The sequence below is a fragment of the Macaca fascicularis genome, chromosome 16 (assembly GCF_037993035.2).
Source record: "Macaca fascicularis isolate 582-1 chromosome 16, T2T-MFA8v1.1".
Lineage (NCBI taxonomy): Eukaryota > Metazoa > Chordata > Mammalia > Primates > Cercopithecidae > Macaca > Macaca fascicularis.
This window is the reverse complement of record NC_088390.1, coordinates 71549010-71572542: the sequence shown is the minus strand read 5'-3', so window position 1 is coordinate 71572542 and position 23533 is coordinate 71549010. Positions and strand designations below refer to the sequence as shown.

Below are 23533 nucleotides of genomic sequence, written 5' to 3'. Positions count from 1 at the left end.
CTGCAAGCTCCGCCTCCCGGGTTCACGCCATTCTCCTGCCTCAGCCTCCCGAGTAGCTGGGACTACAGGCGCCCACAACCGCGCCCGGCTAATTTTTTGTATTTTTAGTAGAGACGGGGTTTCACCGTGGTCTCGATCTCCTGACCTTGTGATCCGCCCGCCTCGGCCTCCCAAAGCGCTGGGATTACAGGCGTGAGCCACCGCGCCCGGCTACACTTTGCATTTTATGTCTGAATGTTTGCATATGAATACCGGCCTTGCAGGGTGGTCTTTCTTGAAGGTAGATTGGATCGATCTGGATCTGAAGAGAACGCTAATTTCTCCTTTTAGTCTCCAAGGAAAGAGATGATTCCTAAGGCAGAAAAAGGAAGCAGTAATTCAGAAAGTGAATCTTAGGCACAAGTCTATTCCTAGAACTCATCTGTCCACCATATGGAAGCCAGTCTAGGGATAGGGAGATAGGCAGTCTGCAATCCCCAGCAATCAAGTTTTTTGTTTTTATGGTTTTTTTTAAGAAAATTGTTCATGGCCGGGCGTGGTGGCTCAAGCCTGTAATCCCAGCACTTTGGGAGGCCGAGACGGGTGGATCACGAGGTCAGGAGATCGAGACCATCCTGGATAACACGGTGAAACCCCGTCTCTACTAAGAAATACAAAAAACTAGCCGGGCGAGGTGGCGGGCGCCTGTAGTCCCAGCTACTCGGGAGGCTGAGAAAGGAGTATGGCGTGAACCCGGGAGGCGGAGCTTGCAGTGAGCTGAGATCCGGCCACTGCACTCCAGCCTGGGCTACAGAGCGAGACTCCGTCTCAAAAAAAAAAAAAAAAAAGAAAAAGAAAATTGTTCATATTCATGTGGTTTCCTCTATTCCCCTTTTGTTGATCATCTAGGATTTATTACCTTTTCACTAGTTGTTCCAACTTCTTTCTCAGCTCTGGACTCGAGGCTATTCTGTTTTCTTCAAGAAGACTTTATTGAGCACCATTTCTGGGGTGGGAACAGTGTTAAGCACCCAGAGTACAAAGGTGAATAAGACACAGTCCCACCTTCGGGGTATTCCCTGTAGGAAAGAAAAATATAAAATAAATGTCTAGGATAATGCAGTAGATAATATTGCAACATGTGGAAAGTAAACAGAAAAGGAAAGAAAGGAAAGGTGGTGATAAAGTGTGCTAGACAGAGAAAATATTGATCAGAGTCACAGAGGCAGGAACTGATGATGGTAGGACGTAACGAGCATTATTATACCTGCTTCATTCATTTAATTTTTACCCTGTGAGGCAGGGGACTATTAATGTGCCCATTCAACAAATGAGTATACTGAGAGTCAGAGAAGCTGAATAACAAGCTGACATTCATGCATCTGTTAAGCAGCAGAGCCAGGACTGGGGGGCCTTCAGTCTGGCTCCTGACTTCATGTCTTACTGCCTCGCCATGCTGGGATATTCTCATTGGCCAGACCTGCGTCATGGGCTCACCCCAGAAGTGGATTGAGGGCTAGCAGGTTTCCCACAGAAAAATCCTACTGTTAAAATCATTAAAAGAAAAACTGAATGTTGGGCAAACAAAAACAATAGTTGTCCATTGCAGAATCACTTCAAAAATACAGCTTTTCCTTTCTCTTGCATTATTTGCTTGAGATAAATTTTCACAGATGGGATCCCATGAGTCACGGTGGCTTTTGATATAAAATGCCAAGTAGTTTTTCAACAGGATGGCATATATTTACATTCTGTCTGCTCAGAATGAACTAATTTCACCACACCTTTATTTGTGTTGGATGCCATATGTTTTATAAACTTAGACAATTCTAATTTTACTAGATTCTACAGTTATTTGTATTTGCATCGTTTTCCCTATCCCTTTTTAGAGTGGAAAATACAGATAAGAAAGTCTATAGGCCGGGCGCGGTGGCTCAAGCCTGTAATCCCAGCACTTTGGGAGGCCGAGACGGGTGGATCACGAGGTCAGGAGATCGAGACCATCCTGGCTAACACGGTGAAACCCCGTCTCTACTAAAAAATACAAAAAACTAGCCGGGCGAGGTGGCGGACGCCTGTAGTCCCAGCTACTCGGGAGGCTGAGGCAGGCGAATGGCGTGAACCCGGGAGGCGGAGCTTGCAGTGAGCTGAGATCCGGCCACTGCACTCCAGCCTGGGCGACAGAGCGAGACTCCATCTCAAAAAAAAAAAAAGAAAGTCTATATAAGTTGGTTAGCAAGAACCTTCGAATCAACAGATGGGCCAGCTGGAGCCCTGGGAGCACATGGAAGGACAGGTGTGTCTCTCCTGCCCGCGGCCCTAGGGACCAGAGGGCAGGGTCTGTGCTGAGAGATGAGACCAGCTCATTCAGACCCAGCCTGGGGTTCAACTCAAAAGGAACTTCAAATGTCAAACATTTTTGGGTTATTATTATTATTATTACTAGTCATTTCAGCTGTGTTATTGCATGAATGTTAGACTTCATCTAAATTTTTAAATGCATGTGTGCATACACTACCGGAAAAATGCTAGAGAGACTTGCTGACTTTGGCGGTGTCCTAGTGTGTTCCTGTGTCTTCATTTTGTTAAATCGTGATGAAAGCAATTTCCGAGACTCTGCTGGTGGTACTGCCAGGTGCGCACGAGTGTGAAGGGGTAGGAAAGGGATCACGAAGAGATGAACCGATGCTCCTTCCCCTCCTCGCTGCGAGGCCACTTTCCTTTGCACCAGAGACCTCAGGCTCCGCCGCTTGAGGCCCAGACCATAGAGATGCAGAAACCTCCGGATTCCTAGAGAGGAAATGCGAACTCAGGAAGTCGGCTTCTGCCGGCGGCCCACTTCCGGCTTCCTTCAGGCAGCGCGAGTGCGCTGAGTTCGCGGGCTTCTGTCTGATGGAGGGTTTCTCGCATCTTAGGTCCCTGCTCTGGGCTCAGGGGAGGCCTTGCCGGGTGGACACGAGCCCCTAATGCAGATTCTGGGGCCGCAGGCGGAGCCTTCTCCACGGAACTCGCACGCCGAGGGATTGGGGGCCAGGGTGGAAGGCTTTTCGGAGGGGCCACCTTGAAGCCCGTAGCGCCGGGATTCCTTTCGCCTAAGTGCTACTTCGAGATCGGTCCCTCAAATGCCTAAGCTCTGGACTTTCCTTTATATAACCCCTACAGGCTCGAAAAAAATAATGGTGACACTGCAACTTAAAAGTATTTAATTTAGGCCGGGCGCATTGGCTCACGCCTGTAATCCCAGCACTCTGGGAAGCCAAGTTGGGAGGATCGCTGGAGCTCAAGAGTTAGAGACCAGCCTGGGCAACATAGCGAGACCCCGTCTCTACTAAAAAATACAAAAATTAGCCGGGCGTGGTGGTGTGCGCCTGTGGTCCCAGCTGCTCGGGAGGCTGAGGTGGGAGGATCGCTTGAGCCTGGAAGGTCGAGGCTGCAAGTGAGCCGTGGTGGCACCCCTGCACTCCAGCCTGGGTGACGCAGCGAGACCTGTAGATATATATATATATATATATATATTTTTTTTTTTTTTAGGACCCATTTTTCCCTTATGTAGGAGAGCGACTGACTTGTCAATTTTATAAACAGTCAAGTAACTAAAACAAAACAAAAAATGCACTTTAGTATTGTGACCAGATATGGGGAAGAAGATTAGTTCAAAAGATAAGGAACTATGACCCTGGAAGAGGAGTACAAGAACTATGCAGACAATGCCACTTGGAAGGAGGATTGGAGGTACAGGGGTAGAAAGGGTCCTAACGTCCTCCCTGTGGGAGAGGAGGGTGAAGACAAAATCAAGATCTCTTTACCAAAGGCCATGCAGGGTGGTGCACGCCTGTAGTCCCAGCTACTCCGGAGGCTGTGGCTTGAGCCTGGGAGGCGGAGGTTGCAGTGAGTTGAGATCGTGCCACTGCACTCCAGCGTGGGCGACAGAATGAGGCCCTGTCTTAAGAAAAAAAAAAAATCTTACAAGGAGAAATGGGACTCATGAGTGTAGACTACTAGTTTGAGAATACTGGCCTGGATTCTGTACCAGGGCAGCCACTTACCACAGGTGTTAGTTGCTCAATAATTTCGACATGTTATTTACTGTTCATGATGTATGGTGGAGGAAGGCCAAGGCCAGGTTTTGTTCATTTCCATTTCCAGGAGTTATATGGCTTGTGGCACTTCACTGATTATGAATCATTTTCTTGAACGTTCATAAAGACGGAAACTATCCATTCATAAAATGGAAACTATTCATGTGTGAAACTGATATACCTTCTCTGACACTTGTATGAGACTGTGTTGGGAAATAGTCCCTATAAAGAAGCATTTACCATGATGTGTTCCTGAGGAGAAAATGAGAAGGAAGTTTGGGATCTGCCTGTCTCTTAACACAGTTAATAGAATATTAGATCGCTCAGAGAAGGCCTACAGTAATGAACTTGCTTAACTTTGTTTAGTCTGGTGTTTCTGTAGCATTTTGACCACAGTAACTTTAAAGTAACACTCTATTAATATCCCTCCCATGTGGTTTTTCCCAGAATACATTTTGTAAAATGCTGACATAAATCATTCACCTGGGCACAGGACTGCTCAGAAGGCACTCTCGGCTCTCAAAAGGCATTTCAGATCTACTTTTTTGAAATCATCTGACTGGATTTCGGTAAGGATAGTTTCCGTTTTATGAACGTTCGAGAAAATGATTCCTAATTAGTGAAGTGCCATAAGCCATATAACACCTGGAAAAGGAAATGAACAAAACCTGGCCTTGGCCTTCCTCCTGCATACATCATGAACAGTAAATAACATCTCAATATTATTGAGCAAACACTATCAATATACAGTTATTTATAAAACTGGAAATTATTATTTGGAAAAAATATGAATTGTGTCAAGGAAATTCTAAAATTCAGTAGATTCAGGGATTGTTAGTGACAAACCTAGAAATTTGTTCATGGTCTCCTAGATGGACCTATTTTAATAAGACATGATCAATATTTTCTAACTGTATAAATAGAATGTAACTAAAAACCATTTAAATGTGTTATATATTTGCATTGATATTCATTGGAACCTTGCTCTGACATTATAGAGTAAAATTTAGAACAATTGTTTTGAACATCATTCAACATAGCTTCATTACTGAAACTATCTTGTTTGGCACAAACCTTCTTCAAGTAGAGCTACAAATTGACTTACTAGTATATTACTAAACTGTTGGAGTTTCAAACATGACCTGACTGGGGATGACTGGGTAACAATGCCTTGGACTGTCTTCTTCCAGTGTCCTATGCCTCACTGTAGGGCCAAAAAGCTGGTTCCATTAGTTGACACAGAGGTAAGCAGGATCCAGAGGACACATGCTAACCAAACTAAAAGAAGTTGTTGTGTAAACCTGGAGAGTGAGTTAATTCCTTTCTAGTGAAAAAATATAATTATCCGTCAGACTGGATCATTGTATTTGCCAACAGTGTGTTTCTTTCCTGTAGGAAGATCTACATGGGAGGCTAGATTCTTATATTGTATTGAAACATATAGTGAGCTTGGAATCAGAACAAGGAGATGGTCGGGAGTTCAAGACTAGCCTGGCTAACATGGTGAAACCCTGTCTCTAGTAAAAATACAAAAAATAGCCGGGCATGGTGGCATGCACCTGTAACCCCAGCTACTCAGGAGGCCGAGGCAAGAGAATCGCTTGAACCCTGGAGGTGGAGGTTGCAGTGAGCCGAGATCACACCACTGCACTCCAGCCTGGGCGACAGAGCAAGACTTTGTCTCAAAACTAACTAACTAAATAAATAAATAAATAAATAAAGTGTCCTGAAATTGTGCTACCTTTTACTCCCAAATAGCAAAAACCATACATTTTGTTTATAGTGGTCTCCATCCCACCGACCACCTGTCTCTGCTTCATATTTGACTATCAGTATTTAAAGTGTTAACATCCCTCCCTTTCTTCAGGCCTTAGACTAACCCCCATCACTACCACCCTTTTTATTGGACCTCAGGCTTATTGAATTGGGGTTAGTCATAATTCTCAGTCCCTGGCACACAAACATCTTTGTTCCATGCATGGCCCTTTCTATTTATTTTATTCTATACCATGAAAGGATATAAAGCAAAATTAGCAAAGGGAAAAGGCACATGGGGGCAAAGTCTGGAAGCCATCAGGGGCAAGCTTCCAAGAGCCTCTCTCAGTGGCATCACACAGGACACATTTAATTCCTCCAGCAATGCACTGTGACAAGTGTGAAATGTTGTCTATTATCAGGGAAGCTCATTAGAGACTCAGTACCCAAAGATTTTGCTGGGGGCTGGCCATGTAGACAACCTCTGCCTAGCATGCACCAAGATTCCAGACTCCCAGAAGGAAAGCAGGTGTTTCACATAAGCCACACTGTTTGCACAAACAGTCCAGGCACAGTGAACCACTCTTATCAGGGAATCATAGGAACTCTCCTGAAACCCAAGCTCCTACATGCCAGCCTTAGAAGGGCCAACCTTGAAAGCAGGCTTTTCTAAGGATAGCAGTCTCAGGCGTGCTATGGTAACTCTCCTCTGCACGGTAGAAACTGCTGAGTGTAGCCTGCAGATACTCAGGAGATGATGAGAGAAATGATGCTTGGAGTGAACCTTGGAAGCTGAAAAGATCATTAACAGTGTGAAATGAGGAGAAAGGGGACCTCCAGCAGAGGGAAAATAGCAAAAGCAGAGAGGTGGGAACACCCAGATGCCTTTGGAGAAATGTGTATAGTTTGGAGTGACTGGCACGTGGGTATGGATGGCACATGGGTGTGAATGACAACCACTGACCTGGTCCAAGTCTCAGTTTCCTCATCGGTGAAATGAGATGATTGATGTGGATGACCTCTAAGGTCCTTTCCAGCTCCTGCTTTTCCAAGGAAAATGGGAGCAACTGAGTCACGTGTCAGCAGCTGAGATAGGCATAGAAAACGTGACTGGACCTAAGCAAAGAGCATGAATTAAATCTGATCCAAACACTCTCTGCACTTACTAGATGTGTGACCTTAGGCAAATTGCTTCCCTGAGCTTCCACTTCCTTATTTGAAGTTGGATAGTGTATTAATCCATTCTCACACTGCTAACACAGACATACTCAAGACTGGGTAATTTATAAAGGCAAGAGGTTTAATTGTCTCACAGTTCAACATGGCTCGTGAGGTCTCAGGAAACTTACAATCATGGTGGAAATGGAAGCAAACACATCCTTCTTCACATGGCAGCAGGAAGGAGAAGTGTAGAGCAAAAGGAGAAAAGTCCCATATAAAACCATCAGATCTCGTGAGAACTCACCCATTATCATGAGAACAGCATGAGGGTAACCACCCCCATGACTAAATTACCTCCCACTGGGTCCCTCCCATGACACGTAAGGATTATGGGAACGACAGTTCAAGATGAGATTTGGGTGGGAACACAGCCAAACCATATCAGATAGTAATGATATTTTCTTCACAGAATTGTTTTGAGTATTCATGAGATGCTCTATAGAAGTTTCTGGCAGAGCACCTGACAGTAGGCGCTTAAGGAATGGTAACTGCTAAAAAACATTTGTTAACTTCATTTTGTCCATAATTCAGTTTATTATTACTAAAATTTAATAAGACAGGGTCTTGCTGTTACCCAGGCTGTCACGAACTCCTGGGCTCAAATGATCTTCCTGCCCGGCTTCCCCAGTAATGACTGCTAAAATTGTAATATTCAGTCTTTCCTTCCATACAGTTCAAGCTCTTGTTGCTGAATCAGTTATCAGTGTCTCCAGCCTTTCCAGTTGTAATCTCCACAGGAGGCTAAAGCACAGCTAACAAATGGTGCCAAGGGAGGCTCTATCCCCATGACCAGGCCATGTCTCAGAGCAGCCACAAATGACAGCAGGTCTCCAGATCAGCAATATGCAGAAAGAGAAGCTGATGGGGGTTGTGGAGAAAGGCTTCCATCCCTCAGGGCACAGGAAGCCAGAAGGTTGACAAAAGGACACTGTCTCGGTTGGCCTGAAGCAGAGGTGAATTGAATTGAGGAGGACACCTTGACAAGGAGAAAAAAAAATCAAGTCACAGATGGGGCGATCTGGGAGGGCTGACAAAGACAGCCCCACAGTGTGAAGTCATACACATTTCCTCAGGAAACCATCTGTTTGAACAGTAAGTAATGTGTTCCTAAAATACAAAATTTTGCTTCTTTAAACAGAATTTAATGTTTTAAAATATATGTACCACATTCTGTTTGTGAAAATGTATTGATCTGTACATGTTTTCTGAGTGAATACCATATTTCAATTAAAACGTGTATATATATATTTCAATTAAAATGTGTATGTGTATGTGTGTGTGTATGTATATATATGTATATATATATAGGCCAGGAGTACCTATAATCCCAGAACTTTGGGATGCCAAAGTGGGAGGATTGCTTGTGCCCAGGAGTTTGAGACCAGCCTGGGCAACATAGTGAGACCACACCTCTACAAAAATTTAAAAATTAGCCAGGCATAATGGCACATGCCTGTAGTTCCCGCTACTTAGGTGGCCGAGGTGGGAAGACTGCTTGAGCCCAGGAGGTTGAGGCTGCAATGAGCCATGATTGTGCTACCACACCAGTACAGCCTTGGTGACAGAGCAAGACCCTGTCTCTCAAAAAAGAGAAAAAATACCAGAATAGATGAATATATAGGTAATTATGAATGAATATTTATTGCCAACCCAATAGTTATAATGTCTTATGGAATTTAAATATATGTGTAGAACTAAACAACACAAAATGAGGAAGGGGATAAATAAAACTAAAGTTTCCTAAAGTTTTAAATGTTTTGGGAACTGGTAAAAGTAATAATTTGTATTACACAGAAATAAGTCAAGATTGCATGTTGTTTAATCTTTAGGATAACAGCTAAAGAAAAAGAACATGTAACAAAACTGCATAACTAACAAGTTTGAGGTAGAGAGTAGAATGATAGAAGATATTTTATTAATCCAAAAGACTGCAGGAAAGAAGAAAAACAACAGAAAACAGATGGTCAAGCAGAAAACAAATAGTAAGAATAAACACAACTTTATATCAATAATTACTTTACTATTATGTAAATAGACAAAATACTAAAAAAAAAAAAGACTAAGATTGGCTAGGTACAGTGGCTCATGTCTCTAATCCCAGAACTTTGGGAGGCCCAGGTGGGCAGATCACAAAGTCAGGACATCAAGACCATCCTAGCCAACACAGTGAAACCTCATCTCTACTAAAAATACAAAAATTAGCTGGGTGTGGTGGTGCGTGCCTGTAATCCCAGTTACTCGGGAGGCTGAGGCAGGAGAATCACCTGAACCAGGGAGTCAGACGTTGCAGTGAGCCAAGATCACGCCACTGCACTCCAGCCTGGGCGACAGAGCGAGACTCCATCTAAAACAAAACAAAACAAAAAAAACTAAGATTATCATACTGAATAAAAAACACAAAACCTAACTATATGTAACTTCTAAGAGAGACACTTTAAATACATGGAGACAGATGATTAAAGAAAAAGGAAAAGGAAAGATAGACTATAAAAGTCTAACAAAAGAAACCAGGCATATCTATAGCAGTATGAAGTAAGATTTTGAAGCAAAAAGCATTACTACAAATTAAAAGGTACATATTATAATGGTCAATCCAACTAGTAGATATCAAGTCACAAATCTATATGACTTATAACTTTAGAATACATAAAGCAAAAATTAAGCAACTCAAAGAAGAAAGTGACAAATCCACAATCATAATGGAAGACTGTAACATACATTTCTCAGTAATTTACAGAACAAGAAAATAGAGCAGTAAGGATCTAGAAGATTTAAATGACACAACTAACAAACTTGACTTAGTTGTTATATATATATCAAATTCTGTACCCATAATGATAGAATTTATTTATTTATTTATTTATTTATTTATTTATTTATTTAAGATGGAGTAGTTGCTTTTGTTGCCCAGGCTGGAGTGCAGTGGTTCAATCTTGGCTCACTGCAACCTCCACCTCTCAGGTTCAAGCAATTCTCATGCCTCAGCCTCCCAAGTAGCTGGGATTACAGGCATGTGTGAATTTGCTTTTTAAGTGTACGTGAAACGTATCAAAATTGATCATATGATGGGCAATAAAGAAAGCCTCAACAAATTTCAAAACATTGAAATCATTCAGAGAATGTTGTTTGACCAGAATGAAATTAAGTCAGAAGTCAATAATAAAAAGATAATATCCACGGCCTGGAAATTTCTAAATAACTCATAGATTAAAGAAGAAATCCAGACAGATATTAGCAAATATTTTGAACTGAATGTGACCCCATAAAAGACATAATTTCTAAAAACTCATAGGATGCAGCTAATGTAGGGACTAGAGAGCTATTTGTAACCTTAAAAATTTATATATTAGAAAAATGGAAAGGCTGAAAGTCAATGATTTATTTTTTTAGTTTAAGAACAAAAGAACAGTCAGTTATATCTAAGGAAAATAGAAGTAAGTAATAAAGATTATAAATCAGTGAAATAGAAAACAAATCTGCCGGGTGCAGTGGCTCACACCTGTAATCCCAGCACTTTTGGAAGCTGAGGCAGGCGGATCACGAGGTCAGGAGATCGAGACCATCCTGGCTAACACGGTGAAACCCCGTCTCTACTAAAAATACAAAAAACTAGCCGGGCGTGGTGGCGGGCGCCTATAATCCCAGCTACTCAGGAAGCTGAGGCTGGAGAATGGCGTGAACCCAGGAGGCAGAGCTTGCAGTGAGCCGAGATCATGCCACTGCACTCCAGCCTGGGCAACAGAGCAAGACTCCATCTCAAAAAAAAAAAAAAAAAAAAAAAAAGGAAAGAAAGAAAAGAAATAGAAAACACATATACAATGGAGAAAAATCAACCAAATCAAAAGTTGGTTATTTGAAAATATTGTTTATATTGATAGACTCCAAACAATACTGATCAACAGAAACAAGAAAGACAAATTTTCAATATTAGAAAGGAATATCAGTACAGATCCCACAAATATAACAAAGATAAGAGAATATTATTGTCTTCACACCCAAATATTGACAACTTGGATAGAATAGACAAATTCCTTGAAAAATACAACTTTCCAAAGCCCACATAAAAAAATAAAATCTGAATAGCCAATATCTAATAAATAAAATGGAATCTATTCAAGAGCTGCTCACAAAGAAAATTCCAAACCCGAGATGACTTCATCAGTTAATTCTTCCAAATATTTAAAGAATAATATCATGGGCTGTGCGTGGTGGCTCACACCTATACTCCCAGCACTTTGGGAGGCTGAGGTAGGAGAATCACTTGAGTCTAGGAGTTCAAGAGCAGCCTGGACAATATAGTGAGGCATCGCCTCTACAAAAAAATTTAAAAATTAGCAGGGCATGGCAGCATGCACCTGTAGTCCCAGGTATTTAGGAGACTTAGGTGGGAGGATTGCTTGAGCCCAGGAGTTCAAGGTTATAGTGAATGAGCTGTGATGGCATCACTGCCACTCCAGTCTGGGTGACAGAGTGAGACCCTGTCTCTAAAAAAAAAAAAGAACAATACCAATCTTGCATAAACTTGCACAAACTCTACCAAAGAATAGAAAAACAGAGTATACTTCCCAACTCCTTTTATGTGGCCATAACCTGATAGAAAAACTGGACTAGGATATTACAAGAAGAAAAAATTACAGACCAACGTCAATCATTGTGGTATAAGAAAAAATAAATATTTAGGTTTTGTTCCTGGTTCCCTGCACATGGCTCCCAAAACTCCTGAAATCTCCACAGTGGCAAGAGTGTCTTTTGTATACTAATGAAATGACTAGTGGCTGGAGGCTTCTAGGTAGTTCGGGATGAAGGGGTCACCAGAAAGACCTAGACAATAGCTCTTATTTTGCATGCCAAGAAAAATAAATAATTAAAAAAAAAACAAAAAACAGAAAAAAGGAGAACTAGGCATGATTAGAGGGTTGGAACTTTTATCCCCACCCACTGACTTCTGGGGAGGGGAGAGGGACAAGGGGCTGGAGACTGAAGTAATCACCAATGTTCAATGATTCAATCAATCATGGCTATGTAGAGCTCTTGCCTATAATCCCAGCACTTTGGGAAGCCAAGGCAGGAGGATCACTTGAGGTCAGGAATTCAAGACCAGCCTGGCCAACATGGTGAAACCCCATCTCTACTAAAGATGCAACAATTATCTGGGCATGGTGGTGTCCACCTGTAGTCTCAACTACTCGGGAGGCTGAGGCAGGAGAATCGCTTGAACCCAGGAGGTGCAGGTTGCAGTGAGCCGAGATGGTGCCACTGCACTCCAGCCTGGGTAACAGAGTAAGACTCCATCTCGAAAAAAAAAAATCATGCCTATGTAATGAAATTCCAATAAAACCTCTAAATGATGGGGTTCAGAGAGCTTCCAGGTTGCTGAAGACACCAAAGCGCTGGGAGAGTGGTGCGCCCGAAGAGGGCAGGAAAGCTCTGGGCTCATTCTCCCTTGCCTCGCTCCATGCATTGCTTCCATTTGGCTCTTCCTGAATTGTATCCTTTGTAATAAACCAGTAATATTAATTAAGCACTTTCTTGCGTTCCACTAATCATTCTAGCAAATTGCCAAGCCTGTGGGAGGTGGTCATAAGAACCCCCAAATTATAACCAGTTGCCCAGAAGTATGGGTGGCCCGAGACTTGCAACTGGGGTCTGATTAGGACAATCTTGTGCGACTGAGGCCTTAAATCTGTGGAGGCTAATGCTAACTCTGGGTAGTTAGTGTCAGAATTGAATTGAATTGTAGGACACTCAGTCTGTGTTGGAGAATTGGTTGGTGTCAGGAGAGGAAAAAAATTCTCACTTGTGAATACAGATGCAAAATCCTAAATAAAATATTAGCATTTTTGCTAAGGAATTAGAAAAAATCAAGCATCCATCTAGGATTTATTCCAGGAATACAAAAGTGATTTAATATTCTAAAATCAATCAAGGGAATTCATCACATTAGTAGGAAAAAAAAAGATCATAAAATCATATTGATATATACATAAAAATGATGAGTTGATAGATACGTAAAAATGGTGACTTCAGAAAATGTGGTTTCAAGAAGTAACATCAGATTCATTTTTCTTTCCTCCTTCAGAGTACTGTCCGTCCAGTCTAGATTGATTTGTAGGAGAGAACTGCAGTCTGTTCCATGCCTAGCCTGAGCCACGGCCTGTACTACCTGTTATGCTGTAAGACCCTCTGATTTCCAGGACCCTCTGGCTTTGGATTTTGGTCGCCATCTTTGGTTCTGCATGTTTTATACTGATGGTTCAACCTGCAAGACAAAAAAGAGGGAGGTATTGTTTAACATCATTATTGACATATTTAATATAATTATTGTGTCAGACACTCTGGTAGGTTCTGGAAGGACAAATGTGAACCCAAGTTTTGGAAGTCTAAGTAACTCATCGAAAGTCCCACTGCTGGTAAATGACAGAGCTGATATGTGAACCAGTCAGTCTGGCTTTGGAATTCATACTCTTACTCATTGTGTCACTAACTCTACCTGACCGACCACAAGACTAGGCATTAAGTGTCAAACAGATTTAAGTCACACAGGCTGTGAAAGCACAAAGAAAAGACATCAGTTCTGGCTAGGGGTGGGTTGGTTCTGGAAGGTTTTTAAAGAAAGAGTATTTAAGCTGATACTTAAAAGATAAAGATTTTTAACTGGCAGAAAATAAGAATGCATTACTCAGGATAATTTAGATTATGCTGTGGTAACACAGGTTTAACCCAACAAGGGTTTCTCTCTCTTAAGAAAATGATAAGTCGGCCAGGCGTGGTGGCTCACGCCTGTAATCTCAGCACTTTGGGAGGCCGAAGCAGGTGTATCATGAGGTCTGGAGATCGAGACCATCCTGGCGAACACCGTGAAACCCCGTCTCTACTAAAAATACAAAAAATTAGCCGGGCGTGGTGGCAGGCGCCTGTAGTCCCAGCTACTTGGGAGGCTGAGGCAGGAGAATGGCGTGAACCTGGAAGGCGGAGCTTGTAGTGAGCCGAGATCGTGCCACTGCACTCCAGCCTGGGCGACAGAGCAAGACTCTGTCTCAAAAAAAAGAAAAGAAAAGAAAAGAAAAGAAAATGCTAAGTCAAGTTGGGCAGTGTCCAGGGCCCTCCCTTGATGTCTTGACTCAGCTCTCTAGGCTGCTACCATTTAGACTTTCTCATTCCATCACATGTGCTCCATCACTGTGCAGGGGAAGAGAGAAAAACATGGAGAATTGGTACTTGCCCTTCAAGGCTTCGGCCTGAAAACCCACACAACACTTCTGCTCATGGCCCATTCATTCTAACTCAGAGAACATGGGCTATTTGGCAAGAAGTTGCTGCTTCTGCTCCAGAGAAAAGGAGCATTTCAGGCTGAGGAACAAGCACGTGCAAAGGCACGAAAGGGTAAAACTGCATGGTATGCAGGGGAGAGCAAATAGATCCAGGACACAATAGGTCTTCAATGCCATTCATAGACAAATGGAAGCTCTCATGGAGGGGCAGCAGAGTTTGCCTTGTTCTGCAAAATTATAGATGGTTTTAGATGTGCAAAATTATAGATGCAAAAAAGGAGGGCATGCAGAGATGAAAGACCAATGAGCTGGTTATAGCCATGCCCTTGGACTTCCCAGCCTCCATAATTGTGAGCCAAATAAGCTTCTTTTCCTCGTAAATTACCCAGTCTCAAGTATTCTGCTGGAGCAACAGAAAATGGACTAAGACAGATGATCAAGAAATACTTCCTGGCCGGGCGTGGTGGCTCAAGCCTGTAATCCCAGCACTTTGGGAGGCCGAGACGGGCGAATCACGAGGTCAGGAGATCGAGACCATCCTGGCTAACACGGTGAAACCCCGTCTCTACTAAAAAAAAATGCAAAAAACTAGCCGGGCGAGGTGGCGGGCGCCTGTAGTCCCAGCTACTCGGGAGGCTGAGGCAGGAGAATGGCATAAACCCGGGAGGCGGAGCTTGCAGTCAGCTGAGATCTGGCCACTGCACTCCAGCCTGGGCGACAGAGCGAGACTCCGTCTCAAAAAAAAAAAAAAAAAAAAAAGAAATACTTCCTAGAGGAAGTGAACTTGGAACCCATGGTATGGCCAAGCAGAGAAAAAGGAGGAGTAAACCTTTCTGTATCAGCGGGAAATAATCATGCAGGAGAGAGCGCAGTTCAGGCAGAGGCAATGAGGAAAAGTAAGAGAACATGGTCACTAGAAGCACTATAGATGAGTCTCGTGTACTTAGACACTGCAATCCTAATTGCACAGGAGCTCAAAAGGGACAGCAATCATGGGATGGTCCTGTGGTTTGAATGTGACCCCCAAAAGTTTGTGTGCTTGAAACTTAGTTGATAGTATATACAATTTGGTGAAGGCAAGAGAATATGATTCCAAGATTTCCTACCTCTCTGCCAAGCCAATAGTGGTAGTCAGTATCTAAAATAGGAAACACAAAAGAAAGGAGCCTGTTTTGAAAGAGAAAAACTTGTTTGTGCTGTGCTCTGGAACACATACACAGAAATGTGTAGGAGACAACTGGAAATACAGCCTCAAGCTCTGGTGTGAGGAGAGGCATCCCAAGATGAGGGTACAAGAGAAGCAAAGGAATGGAGACAGGAAATATCAGGGTATACAGGAGACCTACAGTAAGAATGAAGGTCATTTCTCACCCATTTACTCTGTCCTTGCCACCCTCCTCAGAGTCACCTCCCGCTGCCTGCTACACATCTGCACCTGGAGGGCCCCTCAAATGTAATCAACTCTTTGGCTCTTATCAATAAAATCCAGAGCCATCCATACATACTGCTCTGTCTTCATTGAACTGTTTCAATCTTGCAGTAGCTATTTTTCTGCCATTAATCATAATTCTATGCAGCATTGTATGAGCCCTCAGTTCACAAAGTCTTTTTAACATATATGCACGTAGCCGTCCTCTGAATGAGATCACTAGTTTTTCTAGCCTCAGTGAAATTGAAAAATAGATCATGTCAGCTGTGTGACACTGGGCCAGTTAATTGACCTCTCTGAACCTTAGTATTTTCATCCACTAGGGAAAAAAACATCTAATATCTGCTCCCTCTATTTAAATGGGTGGTTGGGATCAAATGAAAATAATGAGTGTGAAATAGTTGTATAATCCCTACGGGCAATATAGGAACAGTGACAATAGGGTAAGAGTGTTAGTGATAGAAGTTATCGTTGTCACAATATGCCTTCTAGGGACCAGTCAGTAAAGACACATAAGAAAAACTCAGCTAGACAACCTAATGCAAAGAGAGATATTTAATTGAATACTTTTTATGGATCCAGTGGTATGACTGCTACAAATAAATAGCATAATCGTCGTCCTCTGGGAGCTGGGGTGATAAAGTATACAGACAGAGATGATCAATGCACAGCACAGAATAAAAGTGTGTCTCATGTGAATCATACAGATCCTAATTGCACAGGCGCTGAAAAGGGACTGTGATCACAGGCTGCGTCTATGGGTTTGAGTGTGTCCCCCAAAAGTCCATGTGTTAGAAACTTAGTCACTAATGTAACAGTATTGAGAGGTGGGGCCTTTTAAAAGGGAATTAGGTAATAAGGGTAGAGCCTCATAAATGGATTAATGCTGTTTGCGAGTGAGATCATTTCCAAGGAACTGAGTTAGTGCCCTGAGGTCTCTTTGGCATGCACTCACTTGCCCTTCCACATTTCTGCCGTGTTATAATGCAGTATGGAATCCCTTACCAGGGGCCAGGCGCAGTGGCTCACGCCTCTAATCCCAGCACTTTGGGAGGCCGAGGCGGGTGGATCACGAGGTCAGGAGATCGAGACCATCCTGGCTAACACGGTGAAACCCCATCTCTACTAAAAATACAAAAAATTAGCCAGGCATGGTGGCAGGTGCCTGTAGTCCCAGCTGCTAGGGAGGCTGAGGCAGGACAATGGCGTGAACCCGGTAGGCGGAGCTTGCAGTGAGCCAAAATCGGGCCACTGCACACCTGGGTGACAGAGCGAGACTCCGTCTCAAAGAAAAAAGAAATTCTTACCAGAAGCTGTCACCATGCCCTTGGTCTTCCCAGCCTCCATAACCGTGAGCCAAATAAGCTTCTTTTCTTTTTAAATTAGCCCATCTTAAACACTCTGTTATAGCAACAGAAAATGGACTAAGACAGATGGTCAATAAATGCTTCCTAGAGAAAGTGAACTTGGGAAGGAGCCCATGATATGGCCAGGCAGATAGGAAGGAGGTGTAGACTAACCTGGATATATCAGAAGAGAGCTGAATCAGAAAAATCCTAATTGCCCCCTCCCTCTCAGCCAGCCTGCTCCTGAAGCTAGAAGGCTCCAATCTTCCCAAGGAGGGAAAGAGTATGGAACAATGTCTTATGCCAATACTAAGGAAAAGGATTTCCTATTTCAATCTCTGTTGCTAAACAAGCATTTGCAGCTGAACCACAATCTCAAGAAATGGACCAAGATCAGGTGCACAGGGAAGGCTCTGAGGAGAGCCTTACCACTCAGCATTCCGGGCACAGCGCCAGCCGCTCAGACAGCATACAAAACACGGCTGGGGCTCCTTGTGCAAGACTGACTGCAAGCTTTATCTGCATGGACACTTTCTTGGCTCACAGAATTGTTTTGGAACAAAAGCTATTCATTTCAGCTTGATTTGGAGCCACAGTCCTTGGCTTTCTGCAGTGTCAGGGCTTGGCAGTGTTTCTGGCCACTGGGTCAGCCATGAGGCCAACAGCAGAGAGGGGAGCAAAGGCACAACCCCCGACTGTATTGGGGGATGCTGAGAGGTGGTTCTGCTCTTCCTGGGATGGCCAGGGGACTGAGGAGCCAAGGCTGCTGGAGTGATTCTTTTCAGCAGCAGTCAACGGTCCCCTCCTCCCCAACACACACACACACACATATGCACACACACACACACACACACACACACACTCTCTCTCTCTCTCTCTCTGTTATGCTAGTTTCTGATGACAGGGCTTAAAGCATCCTCATCCTTTCAGTCATAACTTTTCAGATTATAAATACAGTACTTCATCGGGTGAAATAACCATCTCCTTAGTAGTGAGGCAGAGGCAGCTAAATGGCGGATGGTGGAGTTGTACCTACTTTGCCAGTTAGAAATTTAAACTTCTCTGATAAAAATGACAGTCACTCCATTTCTTTCCCTTTGTGTTTAAAAAAAAAAAAAAATCTCTGAAGAATTTGCAACTACCCCTCAAAGAAGATTAACAGGAGTTATTTCTAAAAGCACAATCAAGAGGGGCTTTCCAGCGATGGCGTCTCTTTACACAAAGGAGGGATTTGCTGGGAAGAGGGGAGTCTGTGTCGTGAACATTTTTAGGAGTCTTCCCGTGAGGGGACAGAATAATCTTCCTCCAACCATTTCCCATGCAAATTCACTTAAGGGATTCCTTTTTAAATTGTAATAAATCTAAACTACAAAAAATATGACTGACTCCTTGGGTCCGGAATGGTCTTCAAGAGGTGATCTTGGTGTCCACTCACGACGGGAGAAAACCCACCTTGATATTCAAGCTCCCCAGGAAGGGTGCAGCTGTGGCCTTTCTCCAGGCCACCCCTTCTTCTGTCCAGCGTGCATCCCTTCTGAGCTATCTCCTTTCGTGAGACACATTGAAGACCCCCGGTCCTTCCCCATACCTTCACCTCCCCACCCCACCCCACCACCGTTGACCAGACCACAGCTGCCCAGTTCTCCCAGAATCCTGACTTCTCCACAACTATTTCCTGAGGCCTCAAACAAATGCTGCACAAAAGGGCCATCACCGGGCCGGGCACAGTGGCTCACATCTATAATCGTAGCACTTTGGGAGGCCAAAGCGAGTGGATCACCTGAGGTCAGGCATTCGAGACCAGCCTGGCCAACATGGCAAAACCCCATCTCTACTAATAATATAAAAATTAGCCAAGTGAGGTGGCAGTCACCTGTAATCTCAGCTACTCAGGAGGCTGAGGCAGGAGAATCGCTTGAACCCAGGGGCGGAGGTTGCAGTGAGCCAAGATCGCACCGCTTCACTCCATCGGGAAAAAAAAAAAAAAAAAAAAGCGTCATCATTGGACTCTCTCTGATCCCATCACAGGCCTAGCATTGCCCCTCTCAGATTCCAGCTGAGTGAGGTATAACATTGAACATTTTAAAGAACTCAGACAGTCACTAAAAGTATCAGAAAGTGATAGTCTCAATATTCCATCCATCCCATAGTCACGATTTCTTCCCATAGTAAGTGGGCGTCACGCTCTACAAGATTTCGGGGACTAGAACTTTCCTGTAATCCAGAGCAGGCTTCCTGGAAGACAATCGTAATTATGGGTTTGCTGTGCAGAGATGTAAATAGTGACCCCAAACCATTGTGCTCTTTTTTTTAGTAGGCAACTCACATCCCAACTATAGCACTGCCAGCCACAGTCCAAATGCCCAAGTCTAATATGCCCTGTTAACTGTACCCAGCCTCAGAAACGTCTCTCATCTCTATTACATTCTCAATGACCCGTTTAATGTGTCTCCCAGGTTTTTCAGGCCCTGCCTCCAGACACATAATTGCCTACTGGACATCACCATCTGGCTCTGACCAACAGCTGACACACAATAGATCCAAGCCAAGTTCACGTTCCTCTTCTACCTTTGTCCCAACTCTCTTCCTGGCACCCCATCTGTCCTAAGAACAGCCTCACATCCTCAAGACCCAGAGAAATCACCACCATATCTTTCAGAACGCTTTCTTGACATTCCACCCAGGATAAAGTGAAGGCCCACACTTAAGCACCTTCTTTACCCTCCAGCTGTCTGCATGGCACCTGCGCCATGCCACTGAGTTGATACACGTGGCCATCTCCTACCACTAGACTACAAGTCACTTGAGAACAGGGACTGTGTCCTGAAGGTCCTGAAGTCTGTGTTATTACAGTGCCTAACTATACCTGACACATAGTAGATGCCCAATAAATGTCTGTTACATGGAGGAATGAACCAATGATACAAGCAATTCTAAATTCTGCCCAAGCCTTATTAAGACCCTTCCTTCCTGTAGCCCTCATCTAAGTTCAACTCTCTTCCTGGAACCCCATCTGCTGCAAGAACACCCTCACATCCCCGAGTTTTCCTTAAGTCAAATAGGAAAGCATTTTAGAAGTCCAGATGGAAATTTTTTCCACCTCGCCGCAGGTGGTCAGGGCTGTGGGAACACAGGAAATGAGAGGCTAGGCTGAAACAAGAGCCCTGCATGTGCTGGAGGCCACAGCAGGTTGCCCAGCCCTGCTGTTTAGTTCACTATGTGTCACCAGCTAACACCCCCAGGCAGAGCCGCTGGACAGGGGAATTCTTCATCTCCTTCTACACATTAAAAAAAAAAAAAATCTACGTATGTATTTTTGAGACAGTGTTTCACTATTTCACCCAGACTGGAGTGCAATGGTGCAATCACAGCTCACTGCAGCCGGGACCTCCTAGACTCAAGCGATCCTCCAACCTCAGCTTCTCGAGTACCTGGGACTATGGGTGTGCACCACCAAACCTGGCTAATTTTTTTTTTTTTTTTTTTGTAGAGACAGTGTCTCATTCTGTTGCTCAGGCTGGCCTCAAACTGCTGGGCACTAGCCATCCTCCTGCCTCAGCCTTCCAAAGTGCTGGAATTATAGGCATGATCCACCATGCCCAGCCTCCACCACATTTTAAACAAGTCCAGGCATCAGAGGTGGGCATCAGCTTGGCTGGCTGGCGTCAGCTTGGCTGGTAGACATACCTACACAAGGCTGCATTGAGGCTGGGACATCACAGGAGAGATAGGTGTGAAAGCCTCGACAATCACAGGAGAAGGGCCTTCTGACCAGCACCACTCCCTCTGACCCCATGAAAAGCTGTCATTTCCTAGGTGACTGGAGTTGCAGACAGCACAGAAAGACACTGAGTGAATTCTCTCGGCTCAGGGAAAGAAATATATCCCATCCATTCCTCTGGCTTCTATTAGAGTCCTCGTTTGAATGTAAATCTGGCCACTTCACTCACCTGCTCTTTGGGGAAAAATAGCACCACCTTTGTAAGGCATAGACCTTTCCTTTCCATCCCTGCCTGCCTGTCCCACCTCACACTCCCCTTGTACTCTATGCTCAGCGAACAGCAATCAGCGTGCCCTCAGACACGCCAGACTCATACATCGCTGTGCTTCGGCAGCCACGGTCTTCCTTCCTCTGCCCAGCGGAAGCCTCAGGATCCTCCAAGCTTCAAGGCTCTCTCTTCATAGATGACTACCCCAACTCTTCATGTAGAATCGGAAGCTCCCTCTCACCACAGTCTTAATTTTATGTTTCTCCTGGCTGGGCACAGTGACTCATGCCTGTAATCGCAGCACTTTGGGAGGCTGAGGCAGGCAGATCACATGAGTTCAGGAGTTTGAGGCCAGCCTGGGCAACATGGCAAAATCCCATCTCTATTAAAAATACAAAAAAAAAAAAAAAGAAAGAAAAATGAGCCAGGCATGGTTGTGCCTGCCTGTAGTCCCAGTTACTTGGGAGGCTGAGAAGGGAGAATCACTGGAGCCCAGGAGGTCAAGGCTGCAGTGAGCCGAAATCACGCCACTGCACTCTAGCCTGGGCAACAGAGTCAGACTTTGCCTCAAATAATAATAATAGTAATAATAATAATAAAATAAATAATGTTTCTACAATTGTAGTGAGACCAGTTTTTCTGTATCATGTCAACAGTTCTTCCAGTGTTAGTCCTTACCAGCCTCAGTTTCCTTACCTGTAAAATGGAGATAATAATTGAACTACCCTTTCGCATGGGTGGGAAGATTGATCCCCGAAAGCGGCTGGTGCCTGGGGAGTTGGACGGGGCAAGTAAGGTGGGCAACACAGGGCTCATTCATAAGCAGCAACCCCTGTGGGCCACGTGAGTTCTGCCCTACTGGGAGCCTTTGGGAGAAACAACGTAGAACACCCTCAGAAGAGCCCCCCCGGGGGGCGGGGAGGAAGCTTGGTACTTTTTATCAAGCAACTATTTTTCGCTATCAGTTGCAGGTTGATCCAGGGGGCATCCACTCCCTGGCACTCTGGCCACATGTGTGGCAGTCATGTTCCTATGACCAGAGAAAACCCCCTGAGCAGAGAGGCTCAGGCACTTCCCGTGTAAGTCCCTGATGCTGGGTGGGATGTCGACACCGTCTGATGTCATTCACCTGCAGCTCTGCCATTGGCTGGCTGAGGGAGCTTCGCTCTTCTAGAAGGTAGATATATTTGGCCAGGTGCAGTGACTCATGCCTGTAATCCTAGCACTTTGGGAGGCCGACGGGGGCGGATCACTTGAGGTCAGGAGTTTGAGATCAGCCTGGCCAACATAGTGAAACCCCGCCCTACTAAAAATACAAAAATTAGCCAGGTGTGGTGGTGCACACCTGTAATCCCGGCTACTCAGGAGGCTGAGGCAGGAGAATCGCTTGAACCTGGGAGGTGGAGGTTGCAGTGAGCCAAGATCGCACCACTGCACTCCAGCCTGGGTGACAGAGTGAGACTCTGTTTCAAAAAAAAAAAAAAAAAGTAGATATATTTGATTGGGGGCACCCTAAGGTACCTTGTGGTGGGCCCAGTCCTCCATCAGCCCACATCCCCCAAGGCTGGGCACTGTTAAGCTGCCCTTGGGTGGGCCACTTAGCCACAAGGGACTTTGAGGGCAGGAGCCATGCTCATTTTGCTCATCACTGTGTTCCTGGTACCTCGAGCAGTGCTCAGCAGATGCCAGCCTCCAAGTCCACATTGGCTGCCTGGCTGACAGAGAGCACGTGGTGCAGAATGAGGTTATAGCAAAGGAAACCCTGACATTCAACCTCAAACCTAGCCCCAGGACCCCAAGCAATGGAAGACCATGACCACTGCCTTTGCATCTGTGAGTAGGTTGTGGTGTAAGATACGTTTTTAAGATCTATGTGTGTAAGATACGTTTTTAACTTTCAAATATCACACTTTAGATCCAGAAAGGGCAACTTATAGGAGCTTTAAATTCGTAGGTGGCTGTCTGGGTTACCTTATGTGACTCAGAGCTGGGGCGGGCCGCCTGCACTGCAGTCGGTGGATCACTGTCTCGGTCTCCAGGCCCAGGACGCAGCTTGCAAACCTAAATGGAATTGTCTTTATCACAACTCACACCAGTCACTTAATGAAATTGAGCTGCACAAAACGACCCAAAGGGGTGCCCTCCACTCCTGCCCCACGTGTCCTCGTAGGGTTCCCAGATGTGGTCCCCGCCCGCCTCCCAGGGCCCAGGTAAGGGACCAGGGTTACCTTTTGGAGAAATGCCATCCTCGGCCTGTACTGCCGGCCTTGGTATCGGATTTTCATTCTGGCCCCTGGATGGATTCACAGCCAGAGCACCAGTGGGAGACAAGAGGAGAAGCCCCCCAAGTTCGAAAGGCAGCCTGGCTCGCTCTAGCCCTGGGCGTCGACGGGGAGGCGGCTGGGCGGGGAGGGCGTGGGCCGGACCCCCCGACCCTAACTAGGCGCTTCCAACTTGGAAAGCA

General features: G+C 44.7%; 3 long non-coding RNA genes across 6 annotated transcripts; 1 reads left to right on the top strand and 2 right to left on the bottom strand.

Moving 5' to 3' along the window:
* Window positions 1-214: 214 nt before the first annotated feature.
* On the bottom strand, window positions 215-2751 carry LOC141408844 (uncharacterized). Its single transcript, XR_012426031.1, has 3 exons — window positions 2498-2751; window positions 899-1058; window positions 215-352 (listed from the first exon to the last, which is right to left on the bottom strand). It is a non-coding gene; the product is annotated as an uncharacterized lncRNA (long non-coding RNA).
* A 1752-nt stretch (window positions 2752-4503) lies between these two features.
* On the top strand, window positions 4504-14107 carry LOC107127846 (uncharacterized). Its single transcript, XR_001486125.4, has 3 exons — window positions 4504-4627; window positions 7708-8126; window positions 13114-14107. It is a non-coding gene; the product is annotated as an uncharacterized lncRNA (long non-coding RNA).
* Window positions 7095-23438, bottom strand: LOC102128768 (uncharacterized). Of its 4 annotated transcripts, XR_006692982.3 has the most exons (5): window positions 23298-23438; window positions 23041-23130; window positions 13198-13293; window positions 9299-9378; window positions 7095-8010 (listed from the first exon to the last, which is right to left on the bottom strand). It is a non-coding gene; the product is annotated as an uncharacterized lncRNA (long non-coding RNA). The 4 variants fall into 4 exon arrangements; XR_010581945.2 differs by lacking the exon at window positions 9299-9378 and having other exon boundaries at window positions 13018-13293; XR_285446.5 differs by lacking the exon at window positions 9299-9378.
* Between the last annotated feature and the right edge of the window lie 95 nt (window positions 23439-23533).